This window comes from Microtus ochrogaster, chromosome 17, assembly GCF_000317375.1.
Source record: "Microtus ochrogaster isolate Prairie Vole_2 chromosome 17, MicOch1.0, whole genome shotgun sequence".
NCBI classification, from domain to species: domain Eukaryota; kingdom Metazoa; phylum Chordata; class Mammalia; order Rodentia; family Cricetidae; genus Microtus; species Microtus ochrogaster.
The window spans coordinates 35707071-35715070 of record NC_022019.1 but is presented as its reverse complement, the minus strand read 5'-3'; the positions used below and the strand labels follow the sequence as shown (position 1 = coordinate 35715070).

Here is an 8000-nt window from a genome sequence, read left to right as displayed (position 1 = left end):
TATCTATCATCTATCATCTATCTATCTATCATCTATCTATCTATCTATCTATCTATCTATCTATCTATCTATCTATCTATCTATCTATCTATCTAACCTATCATCTATCTATCTCTATCCATCAAGAGATTGCTACAGCAGGTATTATGAACACCCTTTAAAATTGTTTTTGAGATTATAACATAATTATATCATTTCTACCCTCCCTTTCTTCCCTGTAAACTGTCCATATACTCTTCTTTGCTTCTTTTCAAGTTCATGGTCTCTTTTTTCATCAATTGTGGTTATATTCATGTATGTCTGTGAATATGCACATATATTTCTATATGTAAATATAACTTTTTCAGTTTGTATGTTGCTCATGTGCATGTTTTCAGGGCTGAGCATTTGATATTGGACAACCAACTGATGTGATGTTCCCTTAAAAAGACTGTTTCTACTTCTTTTAGCATTTCTTAATTGCTTGTAGTTCTTTATATAGGGGTTCAGGCCTCATGAGCTTTCTGCCTTCCATACTAGCTATCTATTGGTGCTGTCTCTGTTCATGGTAATGTCTTGTTCAGGAAAACATGTTGGTGAGACTTTATGGGTGTCTCTTCTAATATTCCTAGGAGATATACTCTCACAGCAAACTCTGTGCTCTTCTTGTTTTCACAGTCTTTTTGCTCCCTGTTCCCTGAGCCTCAGGTTCAGGAGTTGTATTGTAGATGTATCAACTAGGATTATTCTCCACAACTCTGTGTCTTGTTTACCTATGCTTTTCTACAGTGTTCTCTGTCTAATTGCAAAGGGAAGTTTCCTTGCTGGTGGATAAATGTCATTTTTAAATGATAATTGTAATTGATTTGCTGAAAGTTACATCATTCATAAGGGACAAGACAGAATCTGAAGGTTCTGATTTCAGATATAATTAGGGATTTTCCAAGTTTTGAGGATTATTTAATTGTTGGGTTCATAAATTGGTCATACAGGGTCCATATAATGCTGCCATGGACACAAGTGCTTATATGTGATCTTTTCTGAATAGAGGATCCATATGTTTATTCTCAAATGGCTCAGGATTAACAGAGCCTAAGGGCACTTTACTTGTTGATGTCTGCCAGACTCTTTGTGACTTAAAAGAAGAGGATGTAGAAGGGAAAAGCCTACTTAATACTCAGATAATGGAAAAATGCACCCACTGGGGTGAGGAATACTGAATATGAAACCAATAGAAAAAAGCAAGAGTGTATAACTGTGGTAACCTTAGAAGGATTTGGTATAGTTCTTTATCTTAATCCTAGTTAAGAAGGAGGCTAGATTTTAAGTCTTGGCAACACAGATGTTACAAATAAGAAAGAAAGCAGTGGACCACATAAACAGAAACTCTGGCTCATTTGAAAAATTCTGGACAGAAAAGAAAGGAGAGTCTATGGTTTCCAAACAATAGCTATGTAATTGTTGTGAGTCTTGAGGTGGACTGGCGGCTTTTGATGCAAGCTTGCTTTGTTATCAAGAGACCATCTCTGATGTTACATAATTAGAAGCCACAGAGATCCATTATTTTTATTTTTTAAGCCATATATTATGTTTAACAGAAGCTATGTAGAAACATTAGTTGAGGAACTCTTCAATTGCCATGATTTCCTTTCTTTCCATTTGAATAAGTAGGACCCATTCTTAAGCACGATGTAATGAAGAATAAAATTAGAGCTGGATTTGAACCTTACTGCAGAACTCTAACTCTGTTGGACTTACAGTGAATATTCTGAATTTTGTCTATTGTGAAGTTTAGTTCTGCTGACAAGGTTTTGAAGGTGTGAAAATAAAGAATGTAAACTTTAAAGTGATATAATGTACATCTCTGGTGACCCTTGACATTGAGCCCAATGCTCCAGTGCCTGCTTCACAGCATGACTGACTTTGGTCATCTGAATGTTTACTAGGGAATACAAGACTATCATCCAGTTACAAATAGGCACATTTATGCCATTGACAATCAATTTAATGAGTTGGGAGCAAAACCCAGTGGTATTTAACAACTTTTCTTTTAGAACAGAGTAGCAATAAAATATTTGTCATTTATTGGACTGCCCAAATGTTCTAAAATTGCTTTCTTAGGTCTGTCTCCAGCTATATTGGGAACTAAAAGATGGATGTGTGTTTTTTGGGTTGAGATAGTATCATGCAAACAAATTACAGCCAAGACCTTTCTTTAGGAAAAGATTCACTGAGAGGCTGCTTTGGGGTGTTGAGCCCCTCTCCCCCCACAAAATGTGTAACTGGCTGCTTAACACTAAATACCTGGATAAGGTGATGAATAGAGATGAAATTTATCAAACTATTCAAAGTAGAAAGGAGACAAATAAAGTACCCTGTCAGCTGTCATAAATAGTTGAAAGAGAGACATTATCCTGAAAAATACAAGTAGAATGTGTTTCTAAAGCTCAAGGAAATGTCTTTTGCTTTCACTTTTGGAATAGTGACAAACACCGATCTTAATGGCAGTCCACACTATGGAAAAAGATATCATTTGTAGCATGACATGGTAGGGATGTATTTGAAGATGAAACATTCTGATCAAGCAAGCACACTACCTATATTTTTTACAGCTCTTTACAATTTACAAAACTCTGAAGACTTATTATCTCATTAAAATAGGCTGGACTCCAATAATTTCCCAATTGATCATGCAAGATAGAGAACAACCCCAAAAACTTCCATAGGCACCTTCTTCCATAAACACTTCCACAGTTTACTTTCTTGCCAGTAGGTAAATTAGTGCTAGCCAAAAGGATTGAGATATTTAATACACAAAGAAATTACCAACCATAATAACTGAAGGCTACAACCAATTGATCTAAATATTAACCCAATTAGGCATTTAATATGAAATTTGGAATGAGTTAATGTTGCTTGCCATTATGACAGCTTGGTGTACACTACACTGAAAGATCTCTGAATATTTCTTTTCACATGTACACCTCTTAAAATAGCTCTTTATTGTATTTAATGTTCTTACAGGGTATATTATTAATGTCAAAGTGAACCATACTACATTTTATATACTGTTTGCTTGTTTTTTGGTTGTTATTTTGGGTATCTGTTTGTTTGCACGTGTGTGTATGTGCTTCTATGTGTATGCATATATCTATGTGTATAAGTGCAGATTTTGTAAAAGGTAGTTTAGATCCAATGTGGTAGGTAAATGTCAATCAATCATGAGTCACTACTGGCTAAATATGAAGCAAGAATTTGATTGCAAAGAGAATAGACATTATATTGTAGACAGAATTTTGGGCCATGGTAAGCAGAGACAGAAATTTGAAATATTACCTTGGAACTTGGTTTGAACAAGCAATTGATTAAAAAAAAAATTTAGGGGCAAGCAAATGAAATCACAATATAGAAGAAACATTAGATAATGTCAAGAAAAATAATTCATTTCTAGGTATGTTAAAGTTAATTTGAGATATGGGAAATATAATTATAAAGTTCATATTAAGTGATCCAGATGTGGAATAGTATGGTATCTGTAATTTATTTTATAATGATTCAACATACAAAAATGAAAAGATTAGAATATGAGAAAACTCTCACTCAGATCTTGAAGTCAACATTGGAAATTAATCAGCTGCTCATTATTTATAGCTATTCCCTAGTGATCTGGGTTCTATTCTGTCCTGTTCCTCTATCACTGTACAACTTACTTCCTGTAAAGGGTTCATGTGGTGCAAAAACATCTTGCCAGCTGGTTGACTTAAAAGTTCCTTGTAATTTCATACATATGTCTAGCTTCTTAGAGATTTTTTTTCCCAAGGGGTTTACACAGCACAAAAGCAAACCATGGGAATCACAACTTCAGCCTGTCTAGTTCTATATTATTTTTATTTAATTATCTCAGGAAAAGAGGGACTGGGGCTTAATTTGGGAATCTTGATATATTTCAAGTCCCAAAGGAGGGCTAAAACTCAAATTACAATGTGTCTGATTCCATTGTCTTTTCCAGAAGAGCCTTTGTATTTAGTTGAGGAGTGAGTTGGAGTTGAAGACCATCCTTTTCCAATTACTCTTTTTCTTCATGGCTTCTGATGCTGAGTTTGATGAAGGATTTCATTGTCCTGACAACCCTCTCAGCATTACCTTCTATCACCCAGTAGAACCCAAAGCCCAGTGTATTAGAAATGGTTGTCACAACATCCGATGATTCAGTTTGTTTCTACTCAACTTTCTCCTTATTTTAGTTGTTCTTTAGAACAAGGACTTCATCTTGGTCCCCATTTTCTAGTCTATTTCACATTCTATGTTGAATGTCTTGTTATGAATCCCACCTATCCTATTCTTACCTAACATTAAACTCATATCTTTTTAGCTTCCCTTTACTGTAGACTTGGCTACACATTCCTATTACATGTGCCTGTAGGTGTTCTAGTATAGGAAATTCACAAATAGTATTCATCTCTGCTTCAGAATGAGACTTACAATCTCCATGACTAGGCTGCATATTGGCCCCATTTCTTAGCTCATTTGAAATTTCTATGCTTTGAACATTTCAATATCTTTCTTAAAACTAAGTCAATTTCCTATCTTCTCCATGCTGCTTTTCCTAACTGTTTTAAAAGGTTTGATAGAAGACAAGATTGAGACCTTTTCATTGAGAGTATTATACACAGCTCACCTTACTTGGGTGAATGCTAAGACACACTGTCAAGTATTATTAATGATTACCCAGAAAACAATATTTGTATGTGCTATGGATGCTTCTGGTAACTTGTAGTTCTTTTAATTTTGCTTTAGTTAGGTTTAAAAGATACCATAATATTTTTGGTCTCTATGATATTTTTTACCACAAATACAGTCTGCTCATCCTGTGTGTTTTCCATATATTACAGCATTCTCTCCATTATACTTAAGTCCAAAGAAAAACGGTAAATATAGAAAGTAAATTGTTCTCCCCGAGGATGCCTTGTGTTTGCCTTGTGTTTCTCAACATAAAGCTAATTTTGGTTTATTTCCCTTCTAAAGTACTGTAGTTGTTTCCAATAGATTTATGTTTAGGCTTTAAGAAATTTAACAAACAGAGACAGTGAGTTTTCTTCCTCATTGCCTAACTAATGTAGACACTTCATTTCATAGGAGGATTTCACAGTACTGAGGATGAAGGTTTTATATGAAAAGGTGGTGTGTAACTTTAAGCTATTTTTTCCCAGTTGTATTTTAGCCTTTTCAGCCTAAGGGAAACTGAACAGGTTTTATCTAGTAATAGAGGAAAATGCTAAATTGAAAACTAGAAATGGTTATACAAATGTTTTTCCATGGTTTACAGATCAAATAAAAATATAAAAACTATATCTTATAGCTAAATGAACACAGAGATGAATGTTCAGGTCAAGCCATAGGTTATTTTTGTTTTGTTTGTTTGTTTTTGATTTTATTCAAAGTACTTTTCATGCTGTCTGGCCTGTATCAGGTGAAACAAATCTTATCCAAATCTGACTAATCTTAGTCAGTGTTCAATTGCTGTGAAGAGACATGGCAACAGCAAACTCTTATAAAGGAAAGCATTTAATTAGAGCTTGCTTATAGATTCAGAGGGTTAGTTCATTGTCATCATGGCAATGAGCATGGCAGCATGAAGGCAGATGTACTGCTGAAGAGGCAATTGAGAGTTCTACATCTGCAATGACAGGGAACAGGAAGAAAGAGAGAGACACTAGTTTTGGCTTGAGTGTTTTAAACCCCCCAAATCCAATCTCCAGTGACACACTTTTCGCAACAAGACCACACCTTCCAAGAGTACCATTCCCTGATGATCAATCATTCAAATCTATGAGGAAATAGGTGCCATTCTTTTTCAAACCATCACATTTCCCTCCCTGGTTCCCATAGTTTGGTAACCATATCATAATGCAAAAATGCACTTAGTCTAATTTCGAAAGTTCCCATAATCTATACCAGTCTCAACACTGTTAAAAGGTCAAATGTTAAAAATCTTTTTTTTTTAACAGACTTAATTCACTTTTATTTTCCTTGTATAAAAACCCTTATGTGGTGGCCACAGCTGGAGCCTGGGTCCTCTGAACAGAGACTCTGGTGTGGGTTTTCACAAGATGGTCAGTGAATTCCTGATAAGGAGACTTGGTGAACACAGTCTCTTTCCAGAGGTCGGGGGTCAGGTAGCTGTAGGTCTTAGAGATGGCATCAAAGGTGGCCTTGGCAAAGTTGCCCAGTGTGGCAGTACAGCCCCTGGCTGATGTGTAGCAGTCATCAATGCCAACCATCATCAGTAGCTTCTTGGGCACAGGAGCAGAGACTATGCTAGTGCCTCTGGGGGTAGGGATGAGACGCACCAGCACAGAACCACAGCGACCTGTCACTTTGCAAGGAACAGTGTGGGGCTTGCCAATCTTGTTCCCCCAGTAGCCTCTCCGCACAGGGACAATGGAAAGCTTGGCCAAGATGATGGCCCCTCGGATGGCAGTGGCTACCTCCTTGGAGCACTTGACACCAAGACCTACGTGACCATTGTAGTCCCCAATAGCGACGAAAGCCTTGAACCTGGTCCGCTGGCCTGCCCTAGTCTGCTTCTGCACGGGCATGATCTTCAAAACCTCATCCTTTAGGGAAGCTCCCAGGAAAAAGTCAATAATCTCAGATTCCTTAATGGGCAGGGAGAACAGGTAGATCTCCTCTAGGGACTTGATCTTCATGTCCTTAATCAGGCGGCCCAGCTTGGTGACGGGAATCCACTCCTTGTCTTCAGCTTTACCTCCGCGAGCCCCGCGGCCTCGGCCTCGGCCACGGCCTCGACCACGGCCGCGGCCCCTCAGACCGCTGCCGAATCCTCCACGGAAGCCGCTACGGCCTCCTAATCCTGGGCCCCCGGGTCCTCCGGGCCCTCCCGCTGCACCGGCGTCATCCGCCATTTGGTGTTTTCCAGAAGAAGAAGAAGCAAATGTTAAAAATCTTTTCTGAGAATTATGGCAATCTCTTTTTTTTAAAATTTATTTATTTATTAAAAATTTCTGCCTCCTCCCCACCACCGCCTCCCATTTCCCTCCCCCTCCCCCATCAAGTCCCTCTCCCTCATCAGCTCGAAGAGCAATCAGGGTTTCCTGACCTGTGGGAAGTCTAAGGACCACCCACCTCCTTAACTGTAACCTCCTGTAAAATCTAAATCACAATGCAGATCATGTACTTCCAGCATACAATGGCACAGGATATACATACATTACCATGCCAAAATGAAGGAAATGGAGCATAGTGGGGAAATACTGGACCAAATCAAGATCAAAATCTATTTTCATATCTGATGCCAAAACATTCATTAGATTTTAAACTTCTTTCAGTTCTAAGCCAGTTAAGGCTTTACATTTACAGCTTCAAAAATGACCTTTCTGGGCCTCCATACAGACCCCTGCACATGCTTGGTCTCAGCAGCTTTCCTTAGCATAGAGTGGACTATATATGCTAATGGACAAAATATCATAAGAATTATCTCTAGGCAATTTACTGTTGCCAGGAGAACCAGCCTCCGGTTGCACAGGGCTCAATGGGGATCCACAGAGTCAGTAACCACCTTTTTTCTATCTTTAACTCTAAAGCCATACTACATGGCTGATGCTGCCAAGATCTTCAGTTTGCAGTGGCTGAAACTCCCCCCCCCCCATTCAAATACATTTTCACTAACTTCCCATTTTTGATGGTTTTCTTCACTATCTAAACTTGGCTGTCCTGAAATTCACTCTGTAGACCAGATTGGCCCCTAATTTAAAGAACCACCTGCCTCCTATTCTCACATGCTGGAATTAAAGATACGTTCCACCACACCCAGCCCAAAGCTTTTCTATAATTATTTTTTACAAGTCGGAAGCTTACTTAGGTGGGGACTTGCCCTGAGGCCACCACTCTCTTTATCCCATTATAATCAGGCTTTTTTTTTTTAATTTTTTTTTTTAATTTATTTATTTATTGAGGATTTCCGCCTCCTCCCCGCCACCGCCCCCCACTTCCCCCCCCGC

The 8000-nt window shown here is 38.1% G+C and overlaps 1 protein-coding gene and 1 pseudogene across 1 annotated transcript in view; one reads left to right on the top strand and one right to left on the bottom strand.

The window, feature by feature from the left end:
• Fgf14 (fibroblast growth factor 14) overlaps positions 1-8000 on the top strand; it is a 477073-nt gene that overhangs the window by 33205 nt on the left and 435868 nt on the right. The window lies entirely within an intron of this gene.
• Positions 5973-6909, bottom strand: LOC106143970 (annotated as a pseudogene).